The sequence below is a fragment of the Rattus norvegicus genome, chromosome 20 (genome assembly GCF_036323735.1).
Source record: "Rattus norvegicus strain BN/NHsdMcwi chromosome 20, GRCr8, whole genome shotgun sequence".
Taxonomy (NCBI): domain Eukaryota; kingdom Metazoa; phylum Chordata; class Mammalia; order Rodentia; family Muridae; genus Rattus; species Rattus norvegicus.
In genome coordinates this window covers 47,145,880-47,162,262 of record NC_086038.1, presented here as the reverse complement: position 1 = coordinate 47,162,262, position 16,383 = coordinate 47,145,880, and the positions used below count along the sequence as shown (strand labels likewise).

The window sequence follows — 16,383 nt, the reverse complement described above, 5'->3', positions numbered from 1 at the left end:
CTGCTTAGACGCCAAGATCAGACATGGCCAGGGCTACAGACGGCCACTCAGTCTCTCCCTGACATGTCATTCCCTCTCTCTGTGCACTGGTGTTCTTTTCCCTCTCTACTGGTCTCTTCCATCGTCCCACTGAAGAGCGACTTCCTTCCCCAGGCTTGCTTTTCCTACTGTCTCATTTCTATACATTCCCCTTAAACTCCCCCCACCCAGGCGGCTCTCTCTAATCCCTAAAACTATGCATGCTAAAGTCATTGGGGAGACTGACAGTGTGGGCTTTTCCTTTCCGGGGGGGGGGGGGGACAGACTAAAAGGACGTGTGCTCTTCATCTAAATGAGGCCACAGGGCTACTTCAGTCCTAATGGGGTTCTGGATCCAAGGATATCAAAATTCAAAGGTTAGTTCTTAGGTATTTTAATGCTTCACTGGACAGCCATGTTTGGCGACATTGACCAGCAGTTCCTTCTGAGAAACACTCTTCCTGTTTTCTCTCCCCCAGCTTAGGCCTTTACTCTCTTAGCCTTTGCTGCCCGGGCTCAGTCCTTACATCTCTTTCCTACCATCCCTTGCTTCTGCTAGTACCAACCTTGCTGGTGCTTCAGTCATCCGCCCTGCAGTCTGACTTCCCAGGTCAGACTTTAGCCTGGACCCAGGAATCTGTCATCCCACTACCCGCCAGACGCTTCAGACATTGCATATTCAGAACCGTAGTCATTATCTTTTAGGCCTGCCTCACCCAAATCCCAGGGATCTAACTCCTAGTTTCTTAGGCTAAAGAACCATTGGCTCTTAATTCACCACTCTTACCATGAACAGATCCTATAGGTTTTACTCTCAAAATGTCCAGACCCCAGCCGCCACCTCCTGCTCAGAGTGGCGGTGAGCTTTGTTCAGAGACCTTTCTGCTCCTTGCCTTCCAGTTGTGCTCTCAGTAGAAGACCCCAGACAAGCTCCAGACCCACAGTCACGTTATCTACCCGACCTACAGTTTTCCAAACTCAGTCAGAATTAAAGGTTTCCTCTCCGACTCCCTCTCTCATCTCTTCAGGCCTCTACCCATCTCCGAGACGCTGCCTGCTTTGCTGTTCTGGTCTGGAGGGCACAACCCAGAGGGTCACAGTGAAGCTTCCTCAGATACGGTCTCTGCTCCCACGTACCTGCACTCATGCCTTTTTAGCACCAAGCACCACTATTTATTTATTATTTACTTGCTTGTTTGTTATCCTAATAAAATATAAGCAAGGTGGGGCTTTAGCTGTTGATTCTTCTGTGTCTCCAGAACACAGAATGCTCAGCTCCTCCTTGCAAGGTTGGGAGGCATTTTAGATGCCCCCTGACCGTTTGTAGAAGGAAAGAACAAACGGCTAAGTTGGCCAGCTGTAGACTCATTGGCCTAGATGAGGAAACCGGTTTTGCCGGTTGAGTTTTGCACGTGCATTTCTGGGAGTCCTTTGTCCCTTTTTACCCCCTTACTGAATTTCACCTCCAGGAGCTTATCCTCTAAGCCTGTGCATGCTCTCCTTGGGGCTGACTTAGTGACCTGTCCCTTTCAAAAGTTGGCCCTGCCAGTGCTTGACGATGTGATGTCCTATTTGGGGCTGCTGTACAGAGTTTTGCGAATGTGGCCCCAAGACTCCCCTTTTGCACCACAGGGGGAGCTAATGCCCCTGCTCAGATCTTACCAAGGCGTAAAGGAACGCACTTTTCCGGTTCTACTCTTGCAGAAATGGAGAAGGGAAATCATGGAACCTCGCGTTGAAGTTTGGTGAGCCGCTATGTATTGGATACTAAATTCGTACGTCTAAGCCTACGAGGCAATTCTCAAATTTACCAGCGGTTGTTGTGCAAACCCTGTTCCTTAATTTAAAACTATTGGTTAAATAAAAATGACTACGGACAATTTCTGGGGGTAGGGGTTGGAGGGAGGTGGGTTTTTGAGTTACCTGGTTGAGCGTGGAGGGGAGGAGAAAATGAGGAGGAGAGAGGAAGCCGCCATGAGAGGAGATGGACCGTGAGCACACGGCCAGGAGAAACGGCAAGCATTTGGGGTACACCGCTGGGGAGGTAGCCAGGCCAGCAGTTAGAAAAGTAGATTAGGGGTCACCCCCCAATAATTGTCAAAGTCAAATAAAATAACCACAGTCTGAGTCTTGTTCATTCCTAAGCTGGTCAAACGTAAGTTTAAAATAGTTGTACTGCAGCCATGACAGGTGATGGCAGAGGCCTGCAAGTCTATTCAGTCCCAGAATCCTCTGGGAGGAATGAGCAAGACTAGCAGGTTGTCCAAGAGGCCCTGCTGGTTGATGTCCCTGCTTTCTGACCCCGGCAGTGGGGAAGGCTGTTGGAACCAGAAAACACGCAGGCTCGGTTGATGAAAGGCCTGTTTATTCCTGGTACATTGGACACTTTGTTCAGGAGGCGCTCATCCACTTGGAAATGTTGCCCTTGTCACGGTGCCAAGGTCAGTGCCTGCTGAGGCTATCAGCAGTGCAAGCCAGCTCTGGCTGGGCAGTTTATTAGGTGTATGGCTTCCCTGGGAAGTGAGTGCAGAACACAGGAGAGCTGGTGTCTATTTAATGCTCTCGCCACACGCGTTCACGAAGTTCCGTTTCTATTGGGACCCGAAGAGGAAAAACACACAAAGAAACGAGTACATAGGTTAGAATACAATGAAGTGCTTTAAAAGGGAGTTTCGAGTGACGAGGCTCACTTTGTCATTCTCCACAGACACTCAATTATCATAACACACTCGTCTTTGCAAAGCGTTGGACAGCTTTCAAAAATGTTTTCTATTCCTCCTCTCCGCCGAGGCTCAACTCGTCCTTGTAAGGCAGGGCTGTGTGGTCCCCTGTTTTAGGTGAGAAAACAGACTCTGGAAACTGAAACAGCTTAGATCCCAGAATTGAACACAGTGGGACCACACGTCAACTCGCCAATCACTTCCGGGCCAGGTTTGATGTGCCTGTCTCATTATGGTGAGCTGGACAGGCAGAAGCGTGTGTGTATGTGTGTGAGGGAGATCTCACAACTGTGAACATATGTAAAGAATGACTATATAGCTTTGCCTTCCCGGTTAGCAGACCCAGGACCCAGGTGGTAAACAGCCTCTCTCTTTCTCTGTCTCTCTCTCTGTCTCTCTCTGTCTCCCTCGTGGAGACCCCACCTGCTGAGTGGACAATGATAATGACCTTAGTCTGCTGGCACTCAAGGAGGCCAGTATCCTATATAACATGGCTCTCAGAGGGGATTCTTCACTCCGGGCTGCTGGAGAGAAGCACCCTGGTGTCTGCTCCACTGTATGGGCCCATTGTTGATCTGGAGCAAGCAATGTTTCAGTAGGCGTGGTCTGGTCCTATCTGTTCCCTCCCTGGTGTGCTGCACTTGACCACGACTTATCAGGATGTGATGATCTGTGACGGTGTAGGCTGGTCAAGTCTGGGAGTGCTGGCCAGCCGAAGAATGGAACTTACAATGAAGAGAGTCGGTTTTCTGGAAGACCTAGAGTCTATTTAGGACATTGAGATGTAAGCCTTACTGCAAATGGACGGAACTCTACACGGGTTAAAAATAACTCACTGGGGGGCAGCATTTGTTCTTGATCCTTATTTATTCTTTTTTATGGATATTTATTTAATGTGTATGAGGGCTCTGCCTGCAGGCCAGAGGAGGACGTCAGATCCCATTATACATGGCCGTGAGCCGCCATGTGGTTGCTGGGAATCAAACTCAGAACCTCTCAGGGCTCTTAACTTCTGAGCCATCTCCCCACCCCCACCCCCCATTCCCTTTTACTTGTTCTTAGGATCTGAGAAAACCAGATCCACATGTTTCAACTGGAGAAGACTGAGGGGTTTTCATTTACTGGACTTTCAATATGACGTGAAGGGAGCGAGTTTGTGGGTTTTCCTGACTGGCAGGTCCGGCCTGGTGTCAGGAACCCTAGGGCTCATGTGCTTGGCCAGGTGAGTACTGTGCTCTGTGTAAGGGCACGATAAACTCGCAGGCGAACTGGTAGACAGGGTTCGGAACCGAGGCCTACACCAGGAGTTACAGCTCAGTGGGTGGCCTGTGGCACTTTCTATAGAACTGAGTGGTCACCAGCTGAGGAATAGAGTAGGCTTGTGTGTGGAAGTCAGAGTCAGGAAGGTTCAGCTGTCAACGAAACAAAAACCAGGACCAAGAGGTCATGCGAGGTGGCCTTTTCGCCAGGTGTGCTGGGGCAGCATGGCTGGCTGAGGGGGGATATCTATGCAAAGGAAAGTGGGCATAAGACATATCCTATTGGTTCAGCATTTATAATAAAATATATCAGGATGTCTACACATCCATTAAGAAACCATGTGAGTGCTAGGAGATGGCCCAGTGTGGAAAATGCCTGCTGTCCAGGCCTGACTTTGAGTCCCCAGCACCCACATGGTGGAAGGAGAGAACCAGTCCCCACAACTTGTCCCTTGACTTACACACACACGCATACACACACACCACACACATAAACACACACACTCACACACATACACGCACACACACTACACCACACCACACACAAACACACACACACACACACACCCCACACATAAACACACACACATACATACACACCCACACACACACCACACACACCATACCACACACATAAACACACACACACCACATAAATACACACACACACACACACACGCACACCACACACATAAACACACACACTCACACATACCACACCACACTCATAAACACACACACACACCACACACACACACACACACACACACACACACACACATGGGGTGGGGCATGACAAGTATACACATGCAAAAATAAATGAATAAATCATTTTTTTAAGTCAAAGAAAGAAACCACATCCTACCAAAAAATCTCTGATAGGATTTCCTAAGTGGACCAGACTAAAGCTACACATTAAATACTTTTTTGGTTTGTTTGTTTACTCTGGAGTCGGCTCCAAGGGCCTTGTGCAAGCTAACTGCTCTAACACAAAGCCGCATGCCCCAGCCCACATGGCATCCTAAGTCATCCTAACCAAACCACCCTTTGCTAATCTGCTGAATCCGGTTTAGAGTGTTCGTGAAAAAGCATAGCTCTCACCTCGAAGGGGATCAGAGTTCTGGAGCCAGTAGGGATGGCCATGGCTTGGGAACAGAGTTCTCTGTTTCGTTTTGTTTCGTTTTGTTTTGTGATTGTTTGTTTTACAAACATCGTGTTCTGAGAGAGCAGGAAGCTTTATAGTAATAGAACAAAAGGGAATCATAAATCAAGACCATTTTCATACACATGGGTAGGCAGGTCCCAGAAACGCAAAAACAGCGGGCGTGGGTCTCAGACTCGAGCCGACGTCATTCTCAGTGGTGTGGTTGGTGGAAGATACTCCTGTCCACTCCAAAGACTTACCTAAGGGCCACAGAGCTGTTAGGGCGCATACAGAAGGCGATCGGTGGCTGTTAAGGAGGCTAATGATTGGCCCAAAGTAATTTGGCTCAGGACCTGGAACATTAGATACTGAACATTAGAACCTCAGATACTGAGATCCCTGCTGTGGTCAGGCGGGTACATCTATCTCCTTTCCAGGGACTTTCATCCACAAAAACCAGTAGTTTGATTTTTGTTAAGTCTTCATCCTTCTTACCCAACCAGAAATACAAATTTATCTGCTGGTTCCCTTAAAACTGTCTGTTCCTTTGTGCTCCAACTTTCAATCCAGCTGAACATCAAGTCAGGCACAGGGCCGGCTCCATGGGCGTGACGTCATCAAGGCATCTGGAGCTTCCAGCCTGTGGTTTGCACCTGTGCCAGGTGCCAGGAGTGGTTGCTAATCCTGACCGCCCCTCCCCCTCCCCTCTCCTCCTCCCCTCCCCCTCTCTGGCTCTCTCTCTCCTTCTTGTCCATATACCCTTTGCTTAAACCTTGCCATCTTCCTGTCGAATGCTGTCAAAACCCGTTCTTTCCGGTTTCTCAGCCTGAGAGCCCGTTGCAGTCTTAGCTCTTTCTTTCTCTCTGTGCATGGAGAGAAGATTCTTGAAAGATGCCTCCCTGTTCAGCCACTTCCTGCCACTGTGACCCTAGACATAATTCTTGAACTTCAGTGTTATGTTGTCACTGGGGCATAAAAAGAAAAAAAAAAAAAAACAACAACAAAAACCTCAAGTGGGTTTGTTGAAGAGGAACAGACAAATATGAAAAGCAGAGTCTTGAAGTGTCCTCCACTTTCTGGATCAATCTTGAGAGGCTTCAATGACTCTTGGGAGGATTAAGCCAAAGGACTTCGGGGAAACTTCTGGGCTTTTGTTCCCCTCAGTGGAAACCCTTGAGAAGTTAAACACACAAACACTTGGGGCAGGGCCAGAGCTTGGACTGATCTGTCTGGGCTCAGAGGCCGTGGTCTCACTCAGAGCACAGATTGCCAACACGTTTAAAGCATTTCCTTTAAGCGTTCTGGGCCAGCACCGAAAGTGTTCAAAACAAACAAAACCTTACTCTGTGTGGCTTCTTCAGAGCTGCCCCAGCCTTAAGGAGGAGACCCAAGCGTTCTCTTCCTGGCTTCCTCCCCCCTTTCAATAAAGGACCTCTTTAAAAAAAAAAAAAGAAAAAAAAGAGGAGACACGAGTCTCTGGTCCTGCCACCCACTACCCACTTCCTGTCTCCTGAGAGAGGTTGCATGGACATCACGAACCGTATCTGCAGCAGAGGAAACTGTGACTCCGAGTGGAAGAGTGTCTTTTCCAGAATCACAGTGGCACACAGAGGGGTCAGGATGCTCGATCCTGTGGCAACAAGAACAAAGGGCACCTGGGGGAACAATGGCTCCTACCTCCTTCTCCCAAGCTCCTACCCTTGCCAAGACAGCTAGATGGCAGGAGCAAGAGCAGCCGGGGAAGACAGTGGTCTTCTAAGGACTTCTAATGTGTGTGGAATTAGACCCTGGGTTTGACCAGAAAAGTGGACATTTCCCCTTTCAGCTGTTCAGCGTTCATTAACTGGTAAGCGCGCCCTGCCTTCCCGTCTGGGGGTCACAGACCACTCAGGGGGCTACATCCACTCTTGACTCGGGAATCGACAACCTGAGCTACAGCAGGTGACATTCACCAAGGCAGTGAACTCAGGAGTAGGCAGGGGAGCACCCAGAGCCAGCAGAGCCACCCTCAGATGTCCTAGAACAAAGATACTCATTTCGGCTGGCTGTGAACTTGGAGTGGTGTAGCCTGTCTGAGGACAGCTTTGGTAGAACAGGCAGAAGCTGGATCCTGATAAAGGTCACTTAAAATCAGATGTACCGGCTGGGGAGATGGCTCAGCCGGCGAAGTACCTACCCTGAAAGCACGAGGAGTTGAGTTCCAATCCCTAGAACCCAGGTGAAGGGCTCAGCACAGGGAGGGGTTCCTGCCTGTAACCCCAGCGCAGGGAGAGAGAGTAGCAGAGACACTTGGGTTCTTGAAGCTCTTTAGTCAGTCAGCTGGACTAGCCCAGTCATTGGCCTACAGGTTCAACCAGAGACGCTGTCTCAAATATTAACACTGGAGAACTGTGGAGAACGGACGGGCAAAGTGGAGCTCCACATGCATGTGCAACATATGTGCACCAGCATCCTCATGCATGTGTGCATACAAACTAACAAGTACATATACTAAAAACTATATCATACACATACACAGGCGCACGCACACACACACACACACACACACACACACACAGAGAGAGGAAAGCAAATCTTATAAACAATGATCTTCCTCACAAATATTGTTTAGGTCTCATCTTCCAACCGCAGACAATGGATCTTGTTCATAAAGTGAGATGTTATGCGTGTAAGTATGTGTATGTATATATGTATGCACATATACAATTTCTGTGGGAAATGTTTACTGTTGCTTATAGTTACAGAAGCATAAGAATCCATTATGGCTGGGAAACACGGGAAACAAACAGCAGCGGGAGCAGCAGGAGCAGGAGCAGCAGCAGCAGCAGCAGGAGCAGGAGCAGGAGCAGCAGCAGCAGGAGCAGCAGGAGCAGCAGCAGGAGCAGGAACAGGAGCAGCAGCAGCAGCAGCAGGAGCAGCAGGAGCAGCAGGAGCAGGAGCAGCAGCAGCAGCAGCAGGAGCAGCAGGAGCAGCAGAAGCAGGAGCAGCAGCAGGAGCAGCAGCAGGAGCAGCAGCAGGAGCAGCAGCAGGAGCAGCAGGAGCAGCAGCAGGAGCAGCAGGAGCAGCAGGAGCAGCAGCAGGAGCAGCAGGAGCAGCAGGAGCAGGAGCAGCAGGAGCAGCAGGAGCAGCAGCAGCAGCAGCAGCAGCAGGAGCAGCAGCAGCAGGAGCAGCAGCAGCAGCAGCAGCAGCAGCAGCAGCAGGAACAGGAAGTCAGAGACAGCACTATGAGCACAAGCACAAAGCAGAGAGAATGCGCCGGGCACAGGGCAAGGCTCCTGTCTAGTACCGCACTTCCTCTAGCACGGCCACACCTCCGAAGCCACCCCAAACAGCACCTCCGACGTGGGCCAGGTGTTCAAAAACCTGAGCCTATGGGGGTCATTCCCCATTCCATTCCCTAGCTTTTCATGACCATAGCTGAAGTGAAAATTTCTTTGGAGACTCAGGTCATAATGATGTTTTCCTGGGGCAGACAAGTGAAAGGAGGTTTTGCTGAAGCAGACACAGGCGGAAGGAGGTTTTGCTGAAGCAGACACAGGCGGAAGGAGGTTTTGCTGAAGCAGACACAGGCGGAAGGAGGTTTTGCTGAAGCAGACACAGGCGGAAGGAGGTTTTGCTGAAGCAGACACAGGCGGAAGGAGGTTTTGCTGAAGCAGACACAGGTGGAAGGAGGTTTTGCTGAAGGAGCATGTGAGAGGGCACGCTATGTTTAGAAAGAGTGACCTGTGGTCATTTATAAATGACCCCACGGACAGTGGGAGGAAGCCATTGCTTTGCTTCATCGGTCTTTGCTGTCAGGTTTACCATGTTGCTGGTCTTCCCTTGTTGTGACTTCATAGAGAGTAACGTCTCGTGAAAGGATTTCTCGTGATATTCCTGTGGCCTCTCGCAGCTTCCACTGACTTGAGGCAGAGTCTCACGATTTATTTAGTGGATCAAGCTGCCACTGCTGACTCTGTGTGTGTGTGTGTGTGTGTGTGTGTGTGTGTGTGTGTGTGTGTGTGTGTGTGTGTGTGTCTGCTGATTGGACTGGACGCAGCTGCTGATTCCTGGTTGGTGGTTTGCTAGTGGACTGAACTGCTGATATCCTGACAACAAAGACTGGAATCGCCCCCAAAGAACTATTTCTAACCAGGTCTACTTCCACGAGTCCTAATCACTACCTCTGATGAGTGGTGGGCTAGAAGGGAGGTTAAAGCATGTAAGAACCCATATGAAAGTCGGTTTTGAAAAATCTAAGCCTACATGTAACATCATGCAAAATACATTTAGTCCAACTCCAGAGGTCCTCACAGTCTTTGACAATCCCGACACTATTTAAAAGTCCAAAGTCTCTTCTGAGACTCGGGGCGATCTCTTAACTGCAACCCCTATGCAATCGAAGAGCGCTTTATGTATCTCTGACACATAACGGTTCAGAAGGTACATTACTTTTCCAAAATGAGTGCATGGGAGCGTAATGAAAAAAAAAATGGTAGAGCAAAGTAAAACTAAAACCCAGCAGGGCAAGCATCGAACCCCGCAGTTCTATGTCTGGTGTCAAAGAGCTTAAAGGGCTGTATGTCCCCAGCTGCCTACAGCAAACATCCTTTTCTTGGGCTGGTTCTAGTTCCTGTGAGCAGCTCTTTTTGGCAGACGTACCATGGCTCTGGCTTCTCCAAAAATCTTAGGGTCCAAATTGCAACCCAGGCTTTGCTTTCATAGCTTCATACAGTGGCCACTTGTGGCCTCTCCCCTTTTAGGGCCTTTGCTCCAGGGCTCCCCTGCCACCTGTTCCCTGGCTTCAGTGACTCTCAAAACCACAGAAGGGGTCTACAGCCCCTCACTCATGCATCGTTTATGCCTCTAATCCTAGCAAAAACGATGAGCAAGGTCCCCCGCTCTCTTGAGATGAATCCTTGCTCTCTTGAATGACAGACAGTAGTCACAGTTTATGCTTGCGATTGCCTTCTAGAAGCAGAAATCCCCTTAAGCCCTCCCTTTGCCCAGCTGGAAGCTTACCTGGGTGGAGCACTGAGGAAACCTTCACTTGGTTCTAGTGTAGAGCAGATTTCTCCTTAATGTCTATATCTCATTAACAATCATAGCCTCTCTCCCAGCACAAGCCATGAACTTCCTGGTACCCCTTGCAAACTGCACCTTTTATACTTCTGTCTCACTTGCTCTTTTTTTTTTTTTTTTTTTTTTTTTTTTTGGTAAGCATTATCAGCATTTGATGTCTTAGAATTTCTTCCACCAAAGAAATCTGCCCATGGCTTCTAAATCAGTTTAAGACAAGGGGAAAAGGCAGCCAGACTATTCGCCAAGATATCACAGGAGTGGTTCTAGCCCAGTTGTTCTGAAAGTCCTTGAGATCTCAGAATCCTCTTGAGTTAGGCCTCTACAGTATCTCTGTTCTCAACACTACTGTCATCCACCATCCTCCTAGCATGGCCCTTTATGCTCTGCTTGGAGCATTCAACCACTTTCTAGCCCAAAATTACAGTCTTCCACATTCTTCTCAAAGCACCATGGTCAGGTTCCACCACAAAACCCCACTCCTGGAACTAATGTCTATATTAGTTTCTCTCTCTCTCTCTCTCTCTCTCTCTCTCTCTCTCTCTCTCTCTCCCTTTTCTCTCTTTCACACATACTTCATACACATACATACATGAACACATACACCTCGCACAAACACACTCACATATACACATACCTTAAACACATACATACTTTATACACTTAGGTGCACACTCACACATACCTCAAACATACACACTTCACATACACACACACACACACACACACACACACACACACACACACACACACACACACACACCTCACAGCAACAGAGACAATGTCTCGTTCTGTATTCCTGGCTGGCTACGAGCTCTCAGTGATCCTTCATCTTCTGTTTCCTAACTGCTGGGCTTACAGTGTATGTCTCCATAGCTGGCTACTAGTAAGTTCAGAGGTTTTAATGTCACATAAACCAACACTTCAGAAGCAGAGGCAAGAGACTGCTGAAAGTCAGAGGCTGGTGTGGAATGCATAGAAAGACACCGTCTAACATATCTGTGTATGTATATATTAGATATAAAGTATTAGATAAAATTAGATAAATATATATTTAAACTTTGCATGACAGGAAGCTTGCAAAGTACTTTTATCTCTGATACATGAGTAGCCATGTTCAGATAGCCCCTCTCAAGAAAACCCATAATGCTGCACGGCAGTATCTCAGTTGTAAGCACTTCCCCAGCACACACAAGGCCCTGCATTTGATCTCCAGAGCCATAAGAATAAGACAATAAAAGAACAACCGTCAACCGTCTGTCTCCTGCGTGCTGGGATTACAGGTATGCACCACCACACCTAGCTCTTAAAACCTGTTTCTTAATCCTGTCAACTATGAAGGTTTAACCTGGGATTGTCTCAAGCATAGACGAATAGCTCAGCAGAGTAAAACAAAGAACCCAACATTCCGTGCATAGACATTTGGTTTTCAACAGGGACACTGGCACCATACAATACAAATGATGGCCTTTTCGATAAATACCGTGGAGTCAATGGACCCAAATCTGAGAAAAATGATCTATGGCCTGACCTCATTCGATGCACAAAATCAGTTCCAGGTAGGTTAGAGGCATAACTGTGGGGAGTAAATATAAAGCTTCCAAGGCACAGCATTAAAGAATACCTCTAGGTGCTGAAGAGACCGATCGATCGGGGCTTAAGAGCACGAGACGAGCTCTTGCACAGGACCTGTGTTCAGTTCCCAGCACCCGCATGGCATCTCATAGCCATCTGTAATCAGTCCCGGGGATCTCATGCCTCTTCTGACCTCTTCAGACTTCAAGCATGCACAACACGTGCTGTGTCTATACAAAGGCAAGCCAAGCCGTCAGACATATAAAAGTAAATAAGTGTTAAAATATAATAACTTCTTCAGGAGCTGGAAAGACAGTCCAGGGGTTGAGAGCAGGTATACATGGGAAGGAAAGAAAGAAAATTCTAGAACATTTAGTGAGTACCTTTATGGCCTCAGTATAAGCATCAGTTTCTCTAATAAATCAGAAAACATGCTATTTATCTTAAAGGAAAGTGGTAAATTAATTACACTTAAACTATTGAAAAGTCATTCAGTTGAGCCAGAGTTCTTTAAGAGCAAGATGTTAATTAACTACAGGAGGTTGCCAAGTAGATGTAAACATAATGGGTGGAGAGAAGCTGTTGGCTCTGTGACCACGGACTTGCCTGTAAATACTCTCCACAGGTTGGTAAGAGGATTACAGGTATCTCAATGTTGAAAAGAAGTCCACAGGCTTTAACTGCACATCACAGAAGAGGACTTCAAAATGGCAAAGATACAAGAAGACAAACAGGGAAACAAGCCAATGCCACTGTGATTTATCACTCCACGGTCCTAAGAATGAGAAAAACACAGGATAACACTCAGGACTGAAGAGGGTTGAGCATCCCAAGCTCCTATCTTCGGGGGCAGGACGTGGGGGAAATACCTGATTAATTGGTTTAGGAGCCTATGAATCAAGTCAAATGCTTCCCGGTGGTCAACAACCACACTCCTGGGTATAGAGCCAACATTAATATTTCCCTTGTAATTTCTCTTTGTATCAGTTTTTATTTTGGGTTCCTGACTTTGTTGCCAGGTTTACCTTTAGCCTTCTAGGGTCTTGCTTGATATGTCTCGCTTAAACAAGGGAACTGGTTTGACCTAGAGAATGCCAACCTCTTCCCCCTTTCTGGCTACTCACTTTTACTTACCAGTTTGACAATCCAGCTGCCTTCTGGTCAGCAGCAGTGTTGACCCCACCATGGGTGACTGAGCCCAAGTCCACCTCCAAGGCTCATGTCTCACTACAAATGCAGGAGATTCCTCTTCTTCCTTATCCCTACCTATGGAGCTGAATTTAGGGAAGTAACTTAGATACTCGCTGGACCAAACTGTAGCCCATCTCTTTCCATTTCATTGTATACAAGTTGTTGCAAGGATCCAAGCCAATGTGGGTTTAGGTGACTCTTGTGAGAATTACACTAAATCTCTCTCTGTCTCTGTCTCTCCTTCCCTCCCTTCCCTAATGCTCCTCCTCCTTCCGTTCCCTTCTCCCTCCCTCCCTCTATCATCCCTCCTCCTTCCCCGTCCCTTCCCCTCCTCCCTTACCACTCATCTTCCTTCCTCTCCCTTTTCCCTCTCTCCCTCACTCCCTCCCTCTCTTCTTTCCTTTGAAACTGTGTTACTACTTTGCCCAATCTGGTCTTGAATTCACAACATAGTCTAGGCCGGTCTTGAACTGAGAGATCTACCTGCCCCAGTTTGCTGTGTGCTGGGGTTACATGTACACACCACACCTAGCAAACGTGCTCCTCTTCTCACTTCCTGATGTGTCCTCCCTTCCTTCTCGACGTCCAGCTTCTTGTCCTCATCAAAGTCCTATCTGAGTAACCCCTATTATAGGAAGCCATTCTTGCTGATGATACTGTCTGTCCTTTCAGAGCGCCTCTCTCTATTTGTACTCAATGACCCCACCCCTTGTTATCTTGGATGCAGACAAAAGAAAGCAGTTAAAAATAGCTTAGGCAAGAAGGAAAGTGACTCACACGGCCAAGTCCAAAGGTACAGTGATTTCAGGGTTGGCTAACTCAGAGGTTCAACTGTGCCATAAAGGCTGCGTGTCCTTTCAGCTTTCCGCTCTGCCAGCCACTCTCCTGATGTTGGAAAGACAGTGACTCCCCTAGCATACCTAAAGGATCCAAAGAATCCAGTTGCCGATGGGATAGACTTTAGAAGCTTTCCTTGACATTTAATAAGGATGCATACTTAAGAGTATGACATTTCCATACATTTTACGATGTGTAGTGACCAGGTCAGGGAATCTCACACATTCATTGCTTGAAAACAGAATCTCATAGTACCAGAGTCGTCCAAACCCCTCTTTGCTTGCTTTTACTTTTCTGTATTTATTTATCTTGAGACGGGGTCTCAAATGTGTAAGCCCTGCTTGCCTGGAACTCGTTATGTAAATCAGGTTGGCCTCAAACTTTTGGAGAGCCGCCTGCCTCTGCCTCTTGAACACATGTACCCCTAAGCCAGACAGCAAGCACCTTTTTAAAGATTTATTTCAAATTATATGTCTCTCCATGTGTTTGTGTGCAGGTACACATGCGTGTGTGTGTGCTCCCAGAGGCTGGAAGAACATATTAGATCCACTAGAACTGGAGTTGCATATATGTGTGCGTGATCCCTCTCAGTGTGAGAACTGGGAATTGAATTCAGGTCCTCTGCAAGAAGAATGAGTAAGCATCCTTGGCTGCTGAGCAAGTTTAACTGCTTAGCTCACCCTCTGCTAGCTATTTAGATGCTTAACGACTGTCAGTCATAGCTTCCCAACTATGGAACATTAGAGGTTATTTCTCCTTTGAGGCTGGATTCCCTCCTTCCCTCCCTCTTTCTTTGTTTCTTTCTTTGTTTCTTTGTTTCTTTGTTTCTTCCTTCTTTCCTTCCTTCCTTCCTTCCTTCCTTCTTTCCTTCCCTATTTATTTATTTATTTTTAGATGACGTCTCATGGCTTTGAGCTACGTAAGCTTGAACATTGTTTGAAGGGGGAGAAGACTTTCCTCGGAGCCTCTGTTGCCCTTATCAGCCGTCTGTTGACCAGCATCTCTTCACTGTGCACTGTTACCCTGGAAGGAGAAGGGAAACCCCAAGCATTGCTTGAACAAAGATCGATCCTGCCCCTGTACCAGGTGGGGAGGACTTAACAGAGTACAAAGACGACCCAACTTCTGAGCCAAAGTGGGAGAGTCTGCAAGCTACACATCAGGAAGCAGGGATGTGGGTGAGCGGCTTGTGGGCCTGCTGCAGACTGATTCAATCCCCCAGTGATATACCTACTCCAGCTCGGCCACACCTACTCCAACAAGGCCACACCTACTCCAACAAGGCCACACCTCCTACACTCCCTGGGCCAAGCATATTCAAACCACCACAGGGTCTGAGGCAGAGATGGTGAGGAGAGAGGAAAGAGAAGAGAAAAGAAGGCACCATGGGGCAGGTAGATTATGAGAACATGGCCATGAGGACCAGTCGATTGGAGTAGAAGTGGCCCTGATGGAACATGGCAAGTGATATCTCGGGGTTATTGAAAGGGAAGTAGACAAGAGAGTATAGTTTATATCTGTCCAGCTCAAGTGCTTTTAAGGCCTATTAGAAATATAAAGGTTTTGTGTCTTTTATTTGAGAACTAAATGACCTAAGGTGGGGTAGAAACTCCCGATAAATTTTACTATAACAACCATCCTTGGTTCGATCGCTGACACTATATAAACCAGATGTGGCAGTACATACATATAATCCCAGCACTCTGGAGGCAGAGACAAAAGGATCAGAAGTTCAAAATCATCCCTGGCTACATAGCAAGCTTAAGTTTCGCTTTCCTTGCACAGCTAAGTTGGGTTACTAGGGACCCTGTCTCAAAGCAAAGCAAAAGCCAAGAATTGGAATCCACATATTATTAGTTGATAATCAATATAGTCCTCCTTTTAAATTTTGGTGTTATTTCTTACAGAATGCTACAATTACCATTCCACTTTAATGACATATGCTGATAGCTAATAAAATCATACAAGTTTATGTATGTCTGTATATGGATATGATTACATATGTGATAAGAAGTCTGTGTGTGAGATAGGTACAGATAGACAGATACGTAGATGCATAGACAGATACATAGATAGATACAAAGATACATTGATACACAGATACATAGTTATCTCTTAGATCCCTGTGGTGAGCAGAGAGATATGGTATATTTAAAATATATTTTCAAATTCTTTATGCGTCATCATTACAAGGTAGGGTATGTTCCCTCTGGAATCTGAGCCTGAGTGGTTTACTGGCCTGTCTTACTTACATAAGGGGAAATTATGCTATGCATTCTGACATAACATAAACAACAGTGCAGTTGTCACCTCGTCTCTTGGGGTCTTGGTCTTTGGAGCTGTGACTATGAGAAGTCAAAGACAGCCAAGGTTGGAGGAGCCAAGGTTCCCTGCGGGTCCAGGTGCAGGTGCCTTGTTACTAGGCCCAACGGAAGTTGCCAGAGTTGCTACCAACAGCTGCCAGCAACCCCCACACCCAAGTGACTGAACTGTCCCCAGCTTTCAACTCTTCCCAACGGAGACTCCATATATGGAAATCAGGTCAAGTCCTTCCCGCATAGGCTTTGACACATTCTCTCAG

The 16,383-nt window shown here is 47.3% G+C and overlaps 2 long non-coding RNA genes across 9 annotated transcripts in view; both read right to left on the bottom strand.

Annotated features, from left to right (window-relative positions):
* Positions 1 to 2,365: 2,365 nt before the first annotated feature.
* Positions 2,366 to 12,003, bottom strand: LOC102550328 (uncharacterized). Of its 4 annotated transcripts, none has more exons than XR_597446.3 (5): positions 11,824 to 12,003; positions 5,901 to 6,771; positions 5,402 to 5,794; positions 5,099 to 5,231; positions 2,366 to 2,609 (listed from the first exon to the last, which is right to left on the bottom strand). It is a non-coding gene; the product is annotated as an uncharacterized LOC102550328 (long non-coding RNA). The 4 variants fall into 4 exon arrangements; XR_005497547.2 differs by having other exon boundaries at positions 5,402 to 5,494; positions 6,681 to 6,771; XR_597447.3 differs by lacking the exon at positions 5,099 to 5,231.
* A 380-nt stretch (positions 12,004 to 12,383) lies between these two features.
* The window catches only part of LOC103690421 (uncharacterized), a 13,938-nt gene continuing 9,938 nt past the window's right edge, over positions 12,384 to 16,383 (bottom strand). Inside the window, exons 4-6 of one of the 5 annotated variants that reach the window (XR_005497544.2) lie at positions 13,743 to 14,825; positions 12,909 to 13,048; positions 12,384 to 12,549 (exon numbers count right to left, since the gene is read on the bottom strand). This is a non-coding gene — a long non-coding RNA (uncharacterized LOC103690421). The other 4 variants (XR_005497545.2, XR_001842499.3, XR_001842501.3 and 1 more) reach the window with 4 other exon arrangements.